Source organism: Artemia sp. Qi Xiang Cuo, chromosome 15 (assembly GCF_049724085.1).
Source record: "Artemia sp. Qi Xiang Cuo chromosome 15, ASM4972408v1, whole genome shotgun sequence".
Classification (NCBI taxonomy): domain Eukaryota; kingdom Metazoa; phylum Arthropoda; class Branchiopoda; order Anostraca; family Artemiidae; genus Artemia; species Artemia sp. Qi Xiang Cuo.
This window is the reverse complement of record NC_142808.1, coordinates 16,783,439-16,805,777: the sequence shown is the minus strand read 5'-3', so window position 1 is coordinate 16,805,777 and position 22,339 is coordinate 16,783,439. Positions and strand designations below refer to the sequence as shown.

General features: G+C 35.0%; 1 protein-coding gene across 5 annotated transcripts in view; it reads right to left on the bottom strand.

Moving 5' to 3' along the window:
* Positions 1-22,339, bottom strand: part of LOC148943392 (translation initiation factor eIF2 assembly protein-like) — an 81,968-nt gene that overhangs the window by 55,392 nt on the left and 4,237 nt on the right. The window contains exon 1 of one of the 5 annotated variants that reach the window (XM_089101348.1): positions 13,196-13,308. The exons of 2 other annotated variants lie outside the window; for them this stretch is intronic. The gene's annotated coding sequence lies outside the window, so the exon portion shown is untranslated. 2 more of the 5 variants (XM_089101347.1, XM_089101349.1) reach the window with 2 other exon arrangements.

The window sequence follows — 22,339 nt, the reverse complement described above, 5'->3', positions numbered from 1 at the left end:
ACACACACACACACACACACACACACAGACACACACACACACACACACACACACACACACACACACACACACACACACACACACACACACACACACACACACACACACACACACACACACACACACACACACACACACACTGTGTATCCTAGATATCCTATCTAACGCTATCTAACGATATCCTAGATAACGCTAGGAATAGATATCTTAGCGTTTTAAAGATGAAATTTGAGTTGTATATGCCTGAGTGGATCGCATATGCTTGAGATATAAAGCGTTTTGAATCCGATAAGAGTAAATTCTTGTTTTAGATGTTAATGTATTCAGTTTCTTTAGTATATAATGTAATTACAATTTGGATTTTTAAACAGTTTTGAATATCCATTCTATCAATATAAGTTCAAAAATGTATGACGTTTTTGATTGTGAGTACATTGGGGTGAAGAAATCAGCGTGTGGTGTGATTTTTGAATGCTCATTTCTACTGATGACTACTGATCTTGAGGAGGTCTCTTGTTATCACTGGTTCATAAACTATAATATGTATGCGTACAGTGAAGAGAGCTGGCGGAGTACACTTTACTTTATAAACAAAATGGGTTTGTATAATAGAACGATTCATCCATCATATACCAACGGGGAGGATTTATCCCATGTTCAGGATGAAGTTAGAGAGATATGCTGTTTTTTTGGCGTAACTGCACTGTATACAATAGAAAATGTACCCTCTGATAGACTTTTAATTGAGAAATGTAAGTCAGATATACCAATATTCAACCTGGAGGATTTTGGTTGTGAAAAATTTCCGGGTAAGATACACAACCCCGAGGATGAAGTTCGATTTCTTAGTAAATGGGTACCAATACATAATCCTTCTCGGAAAATGTGTGTCAGATATTCTAAGAAGAAGAAGAAGCAAGTCCCTAATATAGATTGGAATCATACTGAGTGGACGACAAACAATGATGAATTATTACAATAGTCATCACACTCATGACAAACCAACGGTCTTTTTAAAGACCACCAATTCTATAAACACTTCGTAACTATGGTAATATAAATCTTTTAGGTTCAATGTTTGAAGCTAGCTTCAGCTGAAGCTTAAGATAGTAGCGGACATCCTACTGTAGGGCTCATTTGAATGACAATTAAAAGTTCTAGTGCTCTGTTTAAGAGACCAAAAAAAAAACTGAAAGGGCAACTATGCTCCATTCAATGTTCAATTTCCCCAAAGTTACACAATACAAATTTTTAGAAAGCCATTTTGTTCAGCATAGTCGAAATATCTAATAACTATGTCAGACATGCGTGTGTGTGTGTGTGTGTGCGTGTGCTGTGTGTCGTGTGTGTGTGTGTGTGTGTGTGTGTGTGTGTGTGTGTGTGTGTGTGTGTGTGTGTGTGCGTGCGTGTGTGCGTGTGTGCTGTGCGTGTGTGTCGTGTGCGTGTGCGTGTGTGTCGTGTGCGTGTGTGTGTGTGCGTGTGCGTGTGCGTGTGCGTGCGTGTGCGTGTGGGTGTGCGTGTGTGCGTGTGTGTGTGTGAGTGAGTGTGTGTGTGTGTGTGTGTGTGTGTGTGTGTGTGTGTGTGTGTGTGTGTGTGTGTGAGTGTGTGAGTGTGTGTCTGTGTGTGTCTGTGTGTGTGTGTGTGTGTGTGTGTGTGTGTGTGTGTGTGTGTGTGTGTGTGTGTGTGTGTGTGTGTGTGTGTGTGTGTGTGTGTGTGTGTGTGTGTGTGTGTGTGTGTGTGTGTGTGTGTGTGTGTGTGTGTGTGTGTGTGTGTGTGTGTGTGTGTGTGTGTGTGTGTGTGTGTGTGTGTGTGTGTGTGTGTGTGTGTGTGTGTGTGTGTGTGTGTGTGTGTGTGTGTGTGTGTGTGTGTGTGTGTGTGTGTGTGTGTGTGTGTGTGTGTGTGTGTGTGTGTGTGTGTGTGTGTGTGTGTGTGTGTGTGTGTGTGTGTGTGTGTGTGTGTGTGTGTGTGTGTGTGTGTGTGTGTGTGTGTGTGTGTGTGTGTGTGTGTGTGTGTGTGTGTGTGTGTGTGTGTGTGTGTGTGTGTGTGTGTGTGTGTGTGTGTGTGTGTGTGTGTGTGTGTGTGTGTGTGTGTGTGTGTGTGTGTGTGTGTGTGTGTGTGTGTGTGTAAGCCGTTACCAAAGCCTAAAAGTAAAGTACAAATTAAAAGCAGTCAAAAAAAAAGAAGAAAATAAAGCCATTTGGTTTCGATTTTGGAAAATGTCCAAAAAGTGTCCTTTTTTTCAAAAAGTTGCCTTTTTTGACTCAATAGTGTCCCTGTGTCCTTCAAAGTAAAAAAAGTATCCAAAACCCACTAAAAGTGTCCATTTGGCATCCCAGCTAATTGGTTTTTTTCCAAATTATGACAAGTATTCATATGAAAGAAAATTAAATTGGGAAAACATAGGGGATTTGCTCGTTTTGAGTTTGCTTCGATTATTTCCTACAAGTTAAGTTAGAATGAAAATATTCGCAAGTTTTTTTTTATTTATATATTTATTTAATTATGTAAAAGATCAAAAGTCTGGTTCATCCTTAACCCCATTACCCTTTATTGTGAAGTTTAAGTTAGAATGAAAATCAAGAATTTAGCATATTTTAAGTTTAAAATGAAAAGTATTCATAAGAAAGAAAATTAAATTGGGAAGACATAGGGGATTTGCTCGTTTTGAGTTTGCTTCAATTATTTCCTACAAGTTAAGTTAGAATGAAAATATTCGCAAGTTTTTTTTTATTTATTTATTTATTTAATTATGTAAAAGATCAAAAGTCTGTCTTATCCTTAACTCCGTACTCTTTATTGTGAAGTTGACTTTTTTCCAAATTTTTTAAAGAAAATTGGGGGTCCTTCCCTTATATACAAAGTAGCTTCAATCTGTTATGAGTTTTAAACTTGCTCCTTACTTTACTTGAAAAATCTTTTATATTTGTTTAATTACATTTCATGAGACTGTAAAGAATTTTGAATGCAATATTTTTTGCCAATGCAGAAAAAATATCAATATTTCAATGATCTCTGTTTCCATTTCAGGAAATAAAAAAATGACAGAAAGAGTGTGTAAGCCGTTACCAAAGCCTAAGAGTAAACTACAAATTAAAAGCAGTCAAAAAAAGAAGAAAATAAAGCCATTTGGTTTTGATTTTGGAAAATGTCCAAAAAGTGTTCTTTTTTTCAAAAAGTTGCCTTTTTTTACTCAATAGTGTCCCTGTGTCCTTCAAAGTAAAAAAAGTATCCAAAACCCACTAAAAGTGTCCATTTGGCATCCCAGCTAATTGGTTTTTTCCAAATTATGACAAGTATTCATATGAAAGAAAATTAAATTGGGAAGACATAGGGGATTTGCTCGTTTTGAGTTTGCTTCGATTATTTCCTACAAGTTAAGTTAGAATGAAAATATTCACAAGTTTTTTATTTATTTATTTATTTATTTAATTATGTAAAATATCAAAAGTCTGTCTCATCCTTAACCCCATTACTCTTTATTGTGAAGTTTAAGTTAGAATGAAAATCAAGAATTTAGCATATTTTAAGTTTAAAATGAAAAGTATTCATATAAAAGAAAATTAAATTGGGAAGACGTAGGGGATTTGCTCGTTTTGAGTTTGCTTCGATTATTTCCTACAAGTTAAGTTAGAATGAAAATATTCGCAAGTTTTTTTTTATTTATTTATTTATTTAATTATGTAAAAGATCAAAAGTCTGTCTCATCCTTAACTCCTTACTCTTTATTGTGAAGTTGGCTTTTTTCCAAATTTTTTAAAGAAAATTGGGTGTCCCTCCCTTATATACAAAGTAGCTTCAATCTGTTATGAGTTTTAAACTTGCTCCTTACTTTAGTTGAAAAATCTTTTATATTTGTTTAATTACATTTCATGAGACTGTAAAGAATTTTGAATGCAATATTTTTTGCCAATGCAGAAAAAAGATCAATATTTCAATGATCTCTGTTTCCATTTCAGGAAATAAAAAAATGACAGAAAGATGTTTCATTAGGATCGCTGAAATACCTGGAATTCGGAGACAATTGAAGTCCTCTACAATAGTGATAAACAAACTAACAGAAAGTGAGTTAAAGTCCTATGCTCTGCTGGCATCAGGATCTTTATATCCTCGTTATGACGAATTGGACTTTCATTCCTAGTGCGAAATAAGCGAACCAAAGAAGGAAATTCCAGTTGATATGAAAGATGAAGCACTTATAGGAAAAGTAGAAAAGAAAACTCGGAAAACCCAGCAAAAGCTGAAAAGAAAACTTAGAAACTCTGAGGCTACGGAAACGAAGTGGTCAGTTGAAAAAGGAAAGATAGATGCTAATGAAGAAGACAGAAGCCCTGTAAAGAACCTGAGGCTAAAAATAAGTTCCAGAAGCGATACATCTTCAATGGCACATTCTAAAAAACCGTATTCTAATATCGGATAAACCTCTTGAGACAGAAATCTTGCCTGATAATTCTACTTGTATAAGTGAAGTAGATGTATCTAATATTTGTTCAATTAAAGTTTAACATGAATGGGAAATTATATTTTTTATATACTCAAAAATATCGTAGGAATTTGCCAGTGAGAAATGGGTTGACTATGTTTACTTTTTAAGTTTCTTTTGGAAGAGATTAAAATTTGTTAAGATTATTTGCTTATGGTTTCTTTTTTCAATTTGAAGTGTTTCTTTTAAAAGAATCTTTTCATAGGTGGTGTTGGGGGATACGACTCAATAGTAAGCGAAAATTCAAAAATGGAATTTTGATAACAATTGACGGGAATTAGGTTTTTATGCAGATTACAATTATATAAATTTCATTACGTTTAATATCTAGCCACCAAATGCTCCAAGCCTCAGAAGAAAAAGTGGTTTTGAAAACAGGGAGCCCGATTTTAGAAAGAGGGTGGTTTCACCCGTGAGGCATTCTTAACCATCGCAATACCTTTACGCAAATACCTTTTCGCAAAAAATTCGCAAATCTCGTAAACTAAAGAAGTAATTACCCTTTTAAAAAAAATTACTCTTTCTATTAATTAAACCAATCAAACGATTAGCCAATTTTAAAAAAAAAAAACCCTAATAATCAACTTACAGATGAATGACCACGTATTTAACCTAAAAAAAACAACTTGTATATCATGAACTAGAAATCTACGTCAGAAAAACTTGTCCTTAATAGGACCGGTATTAAATGGCCCCTGGTAACCCAATTACTTGAAAACTTACACACATATCTATGCCTCAGGCGTAAGTTTGAATGTAAGTTTTTAACTAATTGGGCGCTTACTACTAATGTACTCCATGGAAAGATCCTCCCCCGGAACCCCGACTCCCACCCCGACCCCCCACTGGAAAAAAATTCCTCCTGAAAACTCCTGTATACTCCCCAATAACCAATACGATATATAAACAATGGGCAAAGTTTATAACTTGCAGCCCTTCCCCCGGGAACTGTGGGGGATTAAATCATCCTCAAAGACATATTTTTTAGATTTTTGACTATGCTGAAGAAAATGGCTATCTCAAAATTTTGATTGGGTGACTTCGGGAAAATATGAGCGTGGGAGGGGGCCAAGTTGCCCTCCAATTTTTTTGGTCACTTAAAAAGAAAACTAAAACTTTTAATTTCCGTTCGAATGAGCCCTCGCACGATATTCTAGGACTACTGGATCAATACGATCACCCCTGGGGAAATAAAAAAAAATAATAAATAAATAAAAAATAAACACGCATCCTTGATCTTTCTTCTGGCAAAAAATTACAAAATTCCACATTTGTGCAGATAGGAGCTTGAAACCTCTATAGTAGGGTTCTCTGATACGCTGAATCTGATGGTGTAATTTTTTAAAGTTCTATGACTTTTAGAGGTGGTTTCCCCCTTTTTTCGAAAAAAATAAGGCAAATTTTCTCAGGCGCGTAACTTTTGATGGGTAAGACTAAACTTGATGAAACTTGTATATTTGAAATTAGCATAAAAAGCTGATTCTTCTGATATATCTATTGGTATCAAAATTCCTTTTTTTAGAGTTTCGGTTACTATGGAGCCGGGTCGCTCCTTATTCTGTATATGAAAGGGGCTGTCCCCTCCTCAACGCCTCGCTCTTTACGCTAAAGTTTGACTCTGTCTTACAACTTAATTGTTTTAAACAATAAGAAATTTTAGCACAGAGAGCGAGGCGTTGAGGAGGGGACAGCCCGTTTCATATACAGAACAATTTCTGTTCGTTTTAAGTTTTAATGTCCCTCCTTACTTTCAGTTAAAAAAAACTTGTTTTTTTTTTAGTTAATTTCTGAACGTTTTTGAATTAATGCAGCTTTGATTTTAGCTAACCGTACATGAATAATTAAAACAAAATTTGCTTATTAAATTTTCTTTTTTTGGCTAATTGGCTTTCTCGAAATTTTGTTCTGACGTAACTTACGAATTAACTTACTTAACGAATATCTATATTCGTATGTTTTTATTATGTATATTAGGGACTTCACTCCCTAGTCAATACCACGCTCTTTACACCAAAGTTCGAATTTTGTCTGAATCACAAACACCTGAATCACAAAGGCCGGTTAATTAGAATAAATAGCTTTTTGAAAGTACTAAAAAACTTTAGTGTAAAGAGCGAGGTATTGACTAGGGGGCAAACCCTCTCATGTACGTAATAATTTCTGTTCGTTTTAAGTTTTAATATTGCTCCTTACTTTCAGTTGAAAAAAACTTGTTTTTTTATTTAATTTCTGATCGTTTGTTAAAAAATGCTGTGAAATCTGGCACCCCCTTCATGGAAATGTCCCTACCCCTATGAAATGTCTTCCATGGAAAGATCCTCCCCCGGAACCCCTACTCCAACCCCGACCCCCCACTGGAAAAAAAATCCTCCTGAAAACTCCTGTATACTTCCCAATAACCAATACTATATATAAACAATGGGCAAAGTTTATAACTTGCAGCCCTTCCCCCGGGAACTGTGGGGGATTAAGTCAACCTCAAAGACATATTTTTAAGATTTTTGACTATGCTGAAGAAAATGGCTATCTCAAAATTTTGATTGGGTGACCTCGGGAAAAAATGAGCGTGGGAGGGGCCAAGTTGCCCTCCAATTTTTTTTGTCACTTAAAAGAGCACTAGAACTTTTAATTTCCGTTCGAAAGAGCCCTCTCACGATATTCTAAGACTACTGGATCGATACGATCACCCCTGGAGAAAAAAAAAAAAAGAAATAAAGATGCTTTCTTCTGGCAAAAAAATACAAAATTCCACATTTTTGCAGACAGGAGCTTGAGAACCTCTATAGTAGGGTTCTCTGATACACTGAATCTGACGGTGTGATTTTCATTATAGTTCTATGACTTTTAGGGGTTGTTACCCCCTTTTTTCAAAAATAAGGCACATTTTTTTAGGCACGTAACTTTTGATGGGTAACTTGACTAACCTTGATGAAACTTATATATTTGAGATTTGCATAAAAATCTGATTCTTTTGATGTATCTATTGGTATCAAAATTCCATTTTTTAGAGTTTCTGTTACTATTGAGCCGGGTCGCTCCTTACTTACAGTTCGTTACCACGAACTGTTTGATAAGACGACCTACAGAAGCTTGGTGACCATTTGATTGGAAGTGAGTGAAAAGCATTTCAGGCTTGGCATCCTCGCTTTGCATTTAACGCTAGTTTCTAGTTTCTGTTACAAATGAAGAATCTTTGTTTCTGTATTCACAGCCAGGTCCAGTTGGAAACAACAAACAGGCAAAGCAGAAGGTTAAATCTTTCTCAACACTATACTCTAGGTGTGGGTACTCATTGTACCAGTTTTTAACAAACCACGAATGGTGTTTGGAAGCCTGGGATTGGATTTCCTTGTTTTTGGAAAATTGGTTTTTGGGTGAAATGGTTCCAGTTTGATAAGCTTCAGCTTTTTTAAGTTTTTTTTTTTTTGAGCCTGGGACTGTGCTCAACTTTTATGATTCCAGCTTGCTGTAAAATTCTGGCTTCAGATTCTACTCCTTCCATTCTTGACACTTTCTGAGAAATTAATTTCTCTGACTGACTAATAGCCTAGTTCTATATTTGCTGATTGATTGCCCAAAGTCTAGCACTTGTATTGCAGGATCTAAATAGTTAGTGAAAAAATCCAACTTAATTTCAAGTGTCAGGTTTCTTTTTTGTAGCTCCCTTGCAACAGTCAATAATGCAAGACAGAATAGAAAAGATATTGCTGATTCCTACCATTTCTTCATGATCAATTTCTGAATAGAGAATTTCTTCTAATGTTGTTCTTCTTTCACCAGATTCCACAGTGTCAGACCTGAGAGGATAAGTAACTCTGATTTTTTTCAGCCACATCTTCTTCTATTCAGACTCCAATATTTGTCAAGTATGAACCAGGACAAACTTCCTCAAATAATGTAAGAAATGTTACTTCAATTTCACAACAGTTGTTTGTCTGTATTTTTTTCACTCTTTTAAAAAACTTGAACAGCTCAAAACAAATGCAAAAGCCTTTATAAGGAAACCTGGCCATAACCTATTAAACTTGAAAGGCAATTTCAAAACTATATTCTTCTTTGCTTCTTGCAGGCAATTTGGTACACTTTAGCTCAGTTCAGTTCCATTTTAAAGTATAGCTCAAAAGAAAAGAGAGTAATAACCCCAAAAGCAGAAAGCAAGCTATATATATATATATATATATATATATATATATATATATATATATATATATATATATATATATATATATATATATATATATATATATATATATATAATCTAATTCTGTACAAAAGACACACACCAGGACTGTCTTCTAACTAACAAAAACAAAATTAAACTAGGTAAAAAATACAAAAAGTTTGCAAATTAAAAGGGCATGTTCACCACCCTTTGGGATAACTCATCTTTTTATCATATATAATTAAAGATTAAGGATAGGTTTTTTTTTATTATTCTTAATCTTATTATCATTTCCTTGTTATCAATTATAAATTACTGAGTGTTTTAATCAAATTTTTTAAAGTTTACTACCTTTTAACAAACTGATGCTTATTGATCAAATTTTCCCCTTAAAAGTAAGATTCTGCTCAGACTTTGGGAGTCTATCCTATCAAATCATGTACTTACAACTAGGAAAGCTGCTGAAATTATGTGATACACTTCTTTAGCAGTGTCAGAATGCAAGACATAAGGTGGCTGCAACTGCAAAGCACTAAGACAAGAGGCGCCACTGAAGACAGACTCTAAGCTTTTTGTAGGCTCCAATTGCACTCAGCTATCTTGCTGTTTGAGATGAAATTTGGTTGTGACAGGGCTTTCTACAATTTTCTTTGAACCTTTGGCTGTAATCACTTTGGAATATCAAATAGAGAGGTCTTTTGCACAATCTTTAGCCTAACCTTGGCTTTGGTACAGTTTTTCAATTCCTCACTATGATGTTTTAGAATGTGAATAGCTGAATAGTCAGAATCAAATTTGTAATACATTTCATCTTTCTTTCTTTGAAACGAACTTCAAACACAAGTATTATTCTAGTTCTGGATCTTTTCCTTTGTTCTGCAAACATTTTCATGTACTGATGATCAGTGTTGTTACAAGCCATTTTTTGGGGGGGGGGGCACGAGATTTACGGACTGGGTGGTCATTTTTACTGACTTTTTTTTTGTCAATAATTAGCATAATGTCCATTTCAAATACAATACATAAAATCACTGCACAAGTTGGTAAAACTGCTGCATTTACCAACTAAGATTTAGATTTTACTACATATCATGTCACTATTTTAATGCTGTTTATTTAACCAAATGTAAAGTTGTGGCACCATCTATAAAATCACAGCAGGAGTTGGTAAAACTGCTGAGTGTACTGACCAAGTTTGAAATTTCTGTAGATGACATGTCAGTATTTTTGTAGTCTTTATTGAACCAAAAAAAGAATATTGACAGCGTTGGGAAAATCATGATGCAAAGCACCACAATTTTACCAAATTATATTTTTTACTGAGTAACCAAAAACATTGGGGGAAGGCATCCCCCCTTCCCCCCCCCATACGTGACGGCCCTGCTGATGATCTAAACAAATAAAATAGTGATCCAAGCATCCTTGAAGGTTCAAATGCAGAATTGCATGCAGCAGTCTATGTTAATTCTGGCAGATTAAAGTCACCCACAATGTACACTGCTTCTTACTCTTATTATGCTTATAATTGTTCTGCTCTTATTTTCTCAATGGCAAGTTTCTTTCTGTCAGCCCCTCCAGACGGCGAGTGGTAAACACAACACATTGTGAAACTGTCACTTCCTGTTGCTATATTTATAGTAACAAATTCAGCACCAGATATGGTTTGATGGTGTACTAAGCATGATTCCACTAAGAGATATTTGGCTGTGTATATGGCAACACCCCTGCCAGTTGCTTTGGGATTACTTATCAGGTTGTAGCTGTCTATCTGGATCTCACATTGTTCAAATGGTTTGCCATTTTTGGGGTTTACTTCAGTAATACAAATTACATCAGGACACAAACTTGCTACAGTTAGCTTAAGCTCTGTCATTTTAGGAAGCAACTGGTCAGCATTACAATAATACAGCTTGAGGTTACTACTATTTACATGCAGCCTTGAGGCTTTGTCTGTTAAATTTTTCAAAGCAGAATTTTTCCGCACCTTCTCAATATCTCTAGGAAGGGAATATTCAAGTTTCTTGTTTGCTCCTGCTTGGGCTTGCTCTCAGGAATTGTCTGTTTTTTGCTTGGTTGCTGTTTTATACCCTGCCAGAGCCTATATAGTTTCTAGTTGTTTCTAAAGTGTCTCTGCTGCTTGATTTTCTTAGCTTTTGGGGAATGTTGTTTCTAAAGTATACTTTGATCTGCTCATGCTTTTTGTATGATTTCTGAACTATCTGTTTTTTTAGTGAAAGTTAGGAACTATCAACCTGGATGAGACGAGGGGTCTGGCATGTGGTTGTGCTGGGTTTGTGTTGCCTGGTGGTCTTTAGCCTAACAGCCTTTACAATCTTTGGTTAGGGCAATCCAAGATCATTCACAATAATACTTTCTACATTTTTGATGTCAAGTGCAATTTTTTCTTTAGTAGACTGCAATGCAGGTTCCTCCAAGTTTCAAACTACAATGTTAAATTTTCTTTTCTCTTTTTCAGTATCAATGAACAGGTGCTCACTTATGACAGATTCAATTTGTTGCTGTTGGTTGGTTTAAACAGTTCCAGTTCCAGAATAAACAGCATAAAAATACCAAGATTTGCAAGTCTCCACACAACCAGTTGTTTTCTAGGTGGCAGATTGGTTTCTGTCAACTTTGTGCAGTTGGAGCAGTCAGTTCTGTCATCTTTGCCCAATGTTAATCTTTAATGACATAGTAAAGGACCAACAAAAAATTAAGTTTACATTGGCTTTGTGCAGATGAAGCAGTAAATTTTATAGTCCTTTGCCTAATGGAAGTCTTTAATGACATTAGATTGGACCAAAGTATAATCATCTACTGAACAAGTACTGACAAAACTCTCCAAAAGTGACCCCGCATACCTCAGCGCCTCTAGATGCAAAATGTTGTACTACTTAATTGCTCAGAGCCAAAGTACTGTGCTCCCAGCCAATAGAGCATGATTCAGGTGACGAGTTACCCGGAAATTTGTATTGAATTGTGTAACTAAAATAACCTAAGGGTCTGTGTAAATTGTGTAACAAAGGGTCACTTTTTTTGTGTGGAGAGGATAGGTTTTGTCAGTGATTGTTCAGTAGATGATTATACTTTGGATTGGACCAACTAAATATCAAGTTTTGCAGGGTTTGGCTCAACAAGTTGTTTTCAAGGGGGGGGCAATTGGTTTTTGTTGATCTGCACAGATGAAGCAGTAAATTTTGTTGTTCTTTGCCCAACAAAAGCCTTTTATGACATTACATTGGACTGACAAAATACCAAGTTTTTTATAGCTCTGCTTGAATAATCCTTTTTTAGGGGGCCAATAGGTTTCTGTTAACTTCCTGCACATGAAGTAGTAAGTTATGTTGGGCTTCACACAACAAAATCCTTTCCAGAAGCTTCACTTTGCACCAAAAGAGAGCTACTTTTGTCAGCCTTAACCCAACAAAATTCCATTCTGAGGACCTTTAGGGAAGAATCTAAACCATTAGTGGCACCCCTGACTGCTTTTCTTTAGCTCTACATTTTAATTGGCAAATATATATCTTAAAATAGGGGTAAATATTTGCCAAATCAAATTATTGAGTTACAACTAAAGTGAATATACCACTCAATGCCTTTTTTTATGCTCTTTTCAAATATAACAATAATTTTTGTTGGAAATAAATTCTAGCCCCCACCCATATATTTACCAATTCAGGGTATAGGCAATATTTGCATATTAGGGGGTGGGGGAAAAGTTTAAACTTACCTCTCATTTACATCAGAAATAAAATTACCTCCACCCCCCTAATGTGCAAATATACACCCTGAATTTGCATATATAGGGGTGGGGGCTAATGATTAATATATTTGTAAAGAGCATAAAAAAGGGCATCAAGTGAGCATAAAAGTTATTTCCTTGACTTTAAAGCATTTCCATCTGAAGAGAGGAAGTACTAAATTAATACTATACCACTTTTGGTATTTTTTTTTGTTATTCATAGGCTATTATTGACTTACAAATAAAGTAAACATACCAATTGATGCCTTTTTTTATGCTCTTTCCAAATATAATAGTCATTTTTGTTGGAAATTAATTTCACCCCCACCCCTATATACACCAATTCAGGGCATATATTTGCACATTAGGGTGCTGGGGGTAAATTTTATTTCTGATGTAAATGAGAGGTAAGTTTAAACTTTCCTCTATCCCCCTAATGTGCACATATATACCCTGAATTTGTATATATAGGGGTGGGGATAAAATTTATTTCCAACAAAAATGATTATTATATTTGGAAAGAGCATAAAAAAAGGCATTGAGTGGAATGTTTACTTTATTTGTAAGTCAATAATATGAATAACGAAAAATTTACCCTACTTTTACTTGTTAGCATGTTTTTTTCAGAAGCAGGCAACCACTATATAACCTACTTACCATTCAGGCAAGGCTATTCTAGTCAGTTACTTAGGCTACTTCAAAAACTCAGATGGATCTAGGCTAATGCGTTAGCCTTTCTCAACAACTTTCAAAAAAGCAAATTGCCTATCATCTAGAATTTTACAATGAATTCACTAAAAACAAGTTTTACATGAGTGCTTAGCAACTTAACGGCTAATATATTGCCAACTTTGTTTTGATGATGATGAACGAATTAAAGACCCCTCTTGACTGCTTGGTCACTTGGGTCTTCTTTCAATAAATCTGGATCCCACTTTAGTTAGTCAATCATCAATAATCTCTTCTATCACATTAATTAATCATAACTATTCTTCCCACCAAATCGTCCTATCTCTCCCAATTATACTAATAAATTGTGCGACCAACTTTAGTACCTGTATATTATCAGTATTATTTGCAAATCCCTCCAAAATCATATTTAAAGTCAACTATTTTCTTCTTTCATGAAAAAAGGGCCTTGATATGCTGTCTTTGAAGAGTGTACTTATCAAAATCTATAAGAAGATGTACCAGACTTATTTCTCTGTCACAAAACTCACAGTTACTTGACTCTCCTTAAAACTTTGCACTGTATAATTGTGTACCTGCATGGCCTGATCTAAGACGAAACGCAAATCTTCCCTCTTTCCTACTTAATCCTTGGTACACAGGTCTCTCAAACTTTCTTGCCACTTTTCGGGTAACAAGACAATTTCCGGATTGATTTCTGCTGTCCTCAAAATCATACGTTCTAACTGATTGCATCAATTGATCTAGTTGCATTGCAGATCTAGGAGTTGAACTACTAGTAAATACATTTATTGTGTGGCATGCCATTTTAGCAGCTGTGTCGGCACTCTCATTCCCCAAAATCTCAATATGGGCTGGGATCCACTGAAGACACATGTTTGGTGTTGACATAAATGATACTATTTCTGTGTGGCACAATACAACTACTCTTGAAAATTTCTCATCGTGATCAAAATTAACGAGTGCCTCCATTATACTTTTTGAATCAGACAACAATACAGTGATTCGTTGGTTACTAAGTTCCTCTTTGGCAAATACAACTGCTTCTTCTATGGCTATTATTTCAGCCTGGAAGAATGTTGCCCTTGAATGCAGTTTAAATGTCTTTGACACTTGTATCAATGGAATGACAAAGGCGGCAGAAATTGGGTTACTTTTCTTAGATCCGTATGTATATATATCAAGGAATCCCCTGTATTTCTCTGCCATCATTAATTTAAAGTTTATCCTGGAATCATGGTATCCATTCGTTTCAAACTTAAGATTGCAATGTAGCTTAATTGTCTCCCGAGGAGCAGGTCATGCACTTTCTGGAACTTTTAACATATCTGTCATTTTTAGTGTCACTCCGAACTGTTCACTGATACGAGAAGACATTTCAAATATATTTTCCTGGTTTCTCTTTTTAAACTTATTTGATGTAACAATTTTTCCTGGTTTAACTATTCTTGATCTAATTAGGTTTGTATTATCTGCTTTCCACAATTTTTTGATATATTTCAGGACATTTACCTTTCTCCTGGTTTCCAGGCTTTCAAGTCCTGACTCTGACATTAAAAACACAATAGGGGTAGTCTTTCTAGCTGCAAAGCTGCATTCTGTACGGAATTAAACTTTGCTAGGGTTGTGTCACTGCCTGAGGAATAAATCACGGAAGCATGTTCCATCTTAGACCTAATATATTTTATATAAAACTCCATCATAAAACTGGGTTTTTTTCGCCAGCTAACAGTTGTAAGCATCTTCATAAGATTCAGCCTTTTAAAGCAAGTAGCCATGGTCATTTCAATATATGGTTTCCAATTCAAATTTGGCTCTACATTCAAACTCAAGAACTTTGTTTCACTCACAAACTCAATATGCTGGCCATAAAATCTAATTATTGGGGTAACTTTCGTTTTCATCCAAGTTATTACCATGGCTTTTGTTTTACGTGTTGAAAATTTGAGATCAATATCAGTTGTCTAGTTTTCAAATTGCACTAATACTTCTGAAATACCTTTGATTCCCTCTTCTAATGTCTTTGCCATAACCCACAAAGTGTTATCATCAGCGAACATTCCCGCATTTGAATCCCCTTCTCTAATAGGGATATTACATTGCCCCATATTATAAAAAACAGGTCCTAGGCTAACCCTTGAGGAACTCCATTTCTTCCTCCTACTAGGACTGTTGACATTGTATTTCCTACTCTCACTATAACTGATCAGTCTTCAAGATAATTTTTACTTAACAGCAACATTCTACCTCTAATTCCAACCTCAATTATTCCTGACAATATTTGTTCATGTACAATGCTATCGAACGCGCCCTTGACGTCGAGGAAAACTTTAATCATTAAAAGTCTATTCTAGAGAGCATATAAAGCATCCTGTTTAAAGAAAAGCAAATTTTCTAGGATACTTTTATTTTTCCTGAATCCCCGTTGTATATCTTTAAGGCCACGCCTTTTTTCTACTTCATAGTTAAGTCTTTACTTAACAAGTCGTTCATATACTTCAGCTAAAAATGGGAGCAAAGTTATGAACCGCTGGTCTTCCAGTTTTGAGTTGTCCTTTCCTGGTTTTGGGATCATGATTGCCTGGCTCCTTTCCTATGCACTTGGAAAATATCCATCAGTTCAAGCAAAATTGATAATGGCAAGTAATACTATAATAAACTGCTTTGGCAAAGCTTGAACAAACTGTAGAAAAACCATACTTCCTCTGGTGAGTTAATAGGAAGATTTAGTATCACACTGTCAATTTCAGCATTAGAAAATGGTTGATTATAGGGGCTCTGCAAATCCTGATTTGCCATTCTTTTAACTTTAGCTATCATTCTGGCCACTGTAGCATTTGGATCAGTATTTCTTATTGTCTTATTAAGATAATTGGCTCCTTCAATTGCTTTATTTTGATCTGTAAATAGTATCTGATTTTTGTACACTACAGGGGGGTTGGAGTTCCCGGGGGGGGGATTGTTTAGCATTTGTTTGATGAAAACACAGACCTTACTTACTGGTTTATGGAAATCCAATTTTCAATAAACTCGTCCCAGCTCCTTTTCTTGGCTTGTGAAATCGCTCTCTTAAATGCTGCATAAGCTCTTTTCTCCTCGATGTATTTGTATATTGTTGTTATTTTTTCATACTCATTTTTTATTCTTAAATATTTCTTTTTAGTTGCGTCGCAATCTTTGTTCCACCATATACATGAATTTTTTTGTCCCTTATATTTAGCCTTCAGTGGAACAGCTTTTGTTGCTGCGTCAATTATGCTGTCCTTGAAAACCTTCACTTTGCCATCAAGACGTTGCTGCCTCTCGACTACAGCCAAAGTGTTTTTTTGTTCAAGAAGTTCCTTAAACTTTCTCCAATCTGCCTCCTTGATTTGAAACTTAGTAATCTTCTTTGTCTCAAATTTATCAGAAACCTCAAACCGACCATCACAAACATTTAATAAAATTGGGGCATGGTCACTAAACAAAGATGTATTTACTAAGGTTAACACAGTTGCTGATGCCACTAGATCTGGGCTAGTGAAAGTCAAGTCTATAGTGGTGGAAACTCCTGTGATAGGATTTTTACGAGTTGGAAGCCCTTTTGGTGTAATTAAGCATATATTATTTTCCAGTAACATATCTTCAAGGCTTTTACCTGAAGCATTAATAAAATCACAATTACACCAGACTTAACTATGGGTATTAAAATCCCCTATTAAAACCACCTGTTCTGCATTTGGTATTTTTTCAAGTAGTTCATTTATTATGCCACCAATGTCTTTTGTTGTCCCATTCGAGTTGTTAACATTTATAACACTTAGGATTTTACCATTTTCCAAATGGTGCTTGCATCCAACTATTTCGACATACTCTTCATAACTGTCACCTACTTCAGTATGCACGTCGGTGTAATGGTATTGTTTGCTAATACCTATCAACACCCTGCCTCTTCCCGTTTCAATTCTGTCTTTCCTCAAAATATTGTAGCCCTGGAAACTCATATTTATATAGGATTTTAGCCAGGTTTCATGGAGACATAAAATATCTATACTGTTTATATGGCAAAATTCAACAACAATATCTTTTTTGTCATTCCTCACTGATTGTGAGTTCCATGATAATATTTTAAGGTCCATATTGTTGGGCTGCTGTCTCATTAATTAAACAAACACTTCTAATTTCATCTTTGTTTAGCTGTCCAAGCTGCAATTCATGCACAAGGGTACACAATTTATTTATACATTCTATTAATGATAGTTCACTTAATTAAAGCATTTCCGGTCTTAGAAGTAATCCAATTATTAGGGATTTTGCTGCATTCTGTTCAAATTCTTACTTCATATTTATTGTAATTGCATTATGACGCTGATTGAAATAAGGGGTACCCACAGTAAGTTTTTTGTTTTTCACATCTGCATAGCTTCTATAGTTTACATGGGCTCTCTTAAAACCCATGTGATTTTTCTCTGCCGCTTGTAGGATTTCTCTATTCTGGATTTTAACGGGGCAAGCAAATGATGATGTAGAAGAATGATTGCCTTTGCAATCAGCACATATATATGATTTGGGCCTTGAGGTACTATCAGTATTTTTGAGATGGCACATATCAGATGAGTGATTTCCTGAGCATCTTAGGCGTGTATGAGCTTGAGCTCAACCAATATCCTGTTTATGGTCATATTTTTGACACTTATGGCACTGGAATAATCTCTTGTTTTACACCTGGACTTCTCTTTTTCTTCCACAAAACAACACACTTGGGGGAAGACAATTACTTTCAAAAACCACCATTATTGCGTAACTGTCAGCTAGCTTTTTTGTTTCTTTGTTGCACCATTTTTGCCGGTGAACTTTTTTTACTTTAATTGGTGACTCCATACACTCTAGAATCTCTTCATCTGTCATGCTCAGTTGGACTCCTTTTATGATCCCTCGGCTAAATCTCTGCTTAACACTTCCAGCAACATTCAGTCCTGCAACAATGTTTATTTGTTGGAAAATTTTTGATGATTCTTCATCCATGAGGTATACTGTCATTTTGTCTCTTTCTCTGTTTACTTCAAATTCAAATTTTCTAGATTTCAGTACTTCTTTCGGAAATTTCACTATTTGGTAGTCATCAGGCAATTGTTTATGATCATCACTTCGTGTAAAATCAATCATTAAAGATAATAATTTGTTCTGTGGTATCTCAATAGTTTGACTTTTAAAGGACACTTTCTGAGATGGTATTGATTGGTTTTGGTGTGCATTTTGCCTCTTAGCTTGTTGTGGGGCAATTTCACTATTTGGAGAAATGTCTCTCCTTTTACGTCCTAGGCTGGGGTTCAATCCCAGTTTTGGCATTTGCAGGTCTTCTTGAATCAACCCTTCAGTTAAATTCTACTTTAGTTACTTTTGGCTATCTTGGAAAGGGGTTGGGTTAGGAAAATGAAACTTTCAGGGATGGATGTACATGCTAAGGTTTGTCCCGGGAAGGTACTTTGAAGTACCTACCTCCACTCATCCCCCCCCCTCTATATAATGGTAAATTACTGCACATTACTAGTTGTTTTTAACTCATATTTCATCCTATATTACTATCATAAATATGAATCACAGCTTACCTTACACAACTTCTGCTTTTAACCTTGTTCATTAAAATATATTCCAAAATCCTATTTAAATCCTAAGCCATTTAATTTTCAACCCATTCTGACTTTCTTTATGGTATATGAAACCAGGTTTGTTGTGATGTCACACTTGTCTTATCAGAAACCCTTACCCTTAAGGGTAGCAGGCACATGCTAAACAACTCTGTTGATAAGACCATTTAAACTTTATTAATTAGGGAAAGGATTTGACAAGAGAGACCAGTAAAAATAACCCAATCCTTTTTAGAGGACAAATTATGTCATGGGAAGATGTTTTTGAAATTCCCCTTCCATCCAAACCTAAAATTCTACTTTAGAAGCTTTTAAAATATTTCTAAAGTACTAAAAGATAGAGTGCTAAAAACATAAGAATCGACTTCAGAGGACACGTTATATCACGGGAAGAGGTTTTTGAAATCACCCTTCCCCCAAACTCAAAATTTTTTAAAATTCTACTTTAGAAGCTTTTAAAATATTTCTAAAGTACTAAAAGATACAGTGCTAAAAACATCCGAATCGACTTCAGAGGACACGTTATATCACGGGAAGAGGTTTTTAAAATCCCCATCCACCCAAAACAAAAAATTTACTAAAATTATAATTAAGTATGATTTTTAAATATTTCTAAAGCGCTAAGACAAAGAGTGCTAAAAACATCAGAATCGACTTCAGAGGACACGTTATATCACGGGAAGAGGATTTTAAAATCCCCCTTCCCCCCAAACTCAAAATTTTCTAAAATTCTACTTTAGGAACTTTTTAAACATTTCTAAAGAGCTAAAACATAGAGTGCTAAAAACATCAGAATCAACTTCAGAGAACACTTTATATCACTGGAAGAGGTTTTTAAAATCCGCCTTCCCGCCAAACTCAAAATTTTCTAAAATTCTACTTTAGAAGTTTTTAAAATATTTCTAAAGCGCTAAAACATAAAGTGCTACAAATAACGTACTCGACTGCAAAGGACAAATTATCTTATAGGAGGCGATTTTATAAATTACCCTTCCCCCAAACTAGAAATTTTCTAAAATTCTACTTTAGGAGCTTTTTTAAATATTTCTAAAGAACTACGAACTAGACCGCTCCAAACAACAGAATAAACTTCAGAGGACACGGTATATAACGGGAAGAGGTTTTTAAAATCCCCCTTCCCCCCAAACTCAAAATTTTCCAAATTTTTACTTTAGAAGCTTTTTTAAAGACTTCTAAAGCGCTAAGACATAGAGCGCTACAAACATCAGAATCATCTTTAGAGGACAAATTATATTATGGGAAGATGCTTTTGAAATCCCCCTTCCCCCCAAACTCAAAATTTTCCAAAATTCTACTTTAGAAGTTTTTAAAATATTTCTAAAGCACTAATAGATAGAGTGTTAAAAACATCAGAATCGACTTCAGAGGACACGGTATATCACGGGAAAAGGTTTTGAAAATCCCCCTTCCCCCCAAACTCAAAATTTTCTAAAATTCTACTTTAGAAGCTTTTTAAATATTTCCAAAGCACTAATACATAGAGCTCTACAAATATCGGAATCGACTTCAGGGGACAAATTATGTTATGGGAAGATGTTTTTGAAATTCCCCTTCCCCCAAACTCAAAATTTTCCAAAATTTTAATTTCGAAGTTTTTTTAAATATTTCTAAAGCGCTAAGACATAGAGCGCGAAAAACATCTGAATCAAATGCAGAGGACAAATTCTATTACGTTGCTATGTTTTTGAAATCCCCCTTCCCCCAAACTCAAAATTTACTAAAATTCTAATTTAGAATCTTTTAAAATATATCTAAACAGCTCAGAATGATTTTTATAAATTAAACCAAAATGAATTCAGGGAAAATTATATCAAGGGTCGTTGAATTGAAAATCCCCTTTCCCCCCAAACTCATAATTTTAAAAAATTCTACATTAGAAAATTTTTTAAATATGTCTAAAGCGCTAAGACATAGAGCTATACAGACACCACAACTCGCTAGAGAATACACTTTATACTAGGTGACTATGGTTTTGAAATCAAACTTCCCCCCAAACTAACTAAGTAACACTAGTACACTTTAGAATAAAATTCGAAATTTATAAGGAAATATGATATAGATCTTTAAAAAAATAATAATTAAATTATGAGGACATGGTCTATATAAAAAAGAGGTTTTTAAAATCACACTTCCCCCACAACTCACATTTATTTTAAATTCTGCTGTAGGAGATTTTTAAATATTTCCAAAGCACTAATAGATAGAGAGGTAAAAATATCGGAAACGACTTCAGGGGAAAAATTTTGTTATGGGAAGATGTTTTTGAAATCCCCCTTCCCCCAAACTCAAAATTTTAAAAAATTTTACTTTAGAAGTTTTTTTAAATATTTCTAAAGCACTACGACATAGAGCGCCAAAAACATCAGAATCAACTGGAGAGGATAAATTATGTTATGGGAAGATGTTTTTGAAATCCCCCTTCCCCCCAAACTCAAAATTTTCTAAAATTCTACTTTAGGAGCTTTTTAAATATTTCTAAAGCACTAAGACACAGAGCGCTAAAAACATCAGAATCAAAATGGGGTTATCTAACCCCATTTGTTCTTAAAGCAATTCAAATTTTTTTGTCCAAATAGTTTAGTGTAGCAATCTTCATTCTTGAAGCTACAAGACGTTATTAAAGTGTAAATAGGGAGGGGGAGAGAGGGGGCAGAAGTAAATATTTGACTATAGATTATTTGGTACTTGTGTATTATAAATAACCCACCACTATACATAAAAGAATTTAAGTTTGGTTACTGCTAATGAAATGAAATCAAATAGTATTAATATACTCGAGTTTAGAATAAAAGTTTTTCTATATCTGGGCACATGAGGTAATGGGGGGTAAATCGGAGCATATATTAAATATATAGACTAACCCAGGTGCCTTTTCATATCACTTAACCCAAAAAAACCACAGTTTTAATATTGTAAATGCGCTAAAAAATCACGCTTTGCGATCCATTTGTCTAAAAAATACCCGTTTGTCTGGTTTCCTTGTACAGTCTATAGCGGTGGGTTATTTATAATGCACAAGTACCGAATAATCTATATTCGTTTTGATTAATTTTTTTGGAAACCCCTTAACATTTTGAGTTGGGTAACCACATACAACATTCAAATAGCTTAATCCTATAATGTTGAAAAATTTTGCTTTTCTTTTTTACATCCGTGATTTAAAATATGTAAAAAATGTTGGAACTTATATAAAAATTTTCTTTCGAGGGTGCAAAGGTTAGTTGAAAGATTTGATAGCGGGGGAGGGGGTGGGCGGGGCGGTGGTCAGCAACCTGCTTGCAGTGCCCCTGCTTATACTAATCTAAGCTGACCATTTTGTTGCAATGTGTTGTACCGGAATAATGCTCTAAAATCTGGTTGATAAATGGCCTGTCTAACAAATTTGTCTGAGTTTTGTAAACGGGGGAAACAACCCCTAAAAGTAAAAGATTTTAATAAAACTCATACCATCAAATTTGTGGTTCTTGGCGAATACCCGCTGGAAAATCCCCCGGAAAATACCTCCCTGCAGAAAATACCCCCCCCCCCACGGGAAATACCCTCATGGAAAATCTTTCCCCCTCCCCCCAAAACAATACCCCCGTGGAAAATAAGGCTTTTCAAATTTCAAATTATTA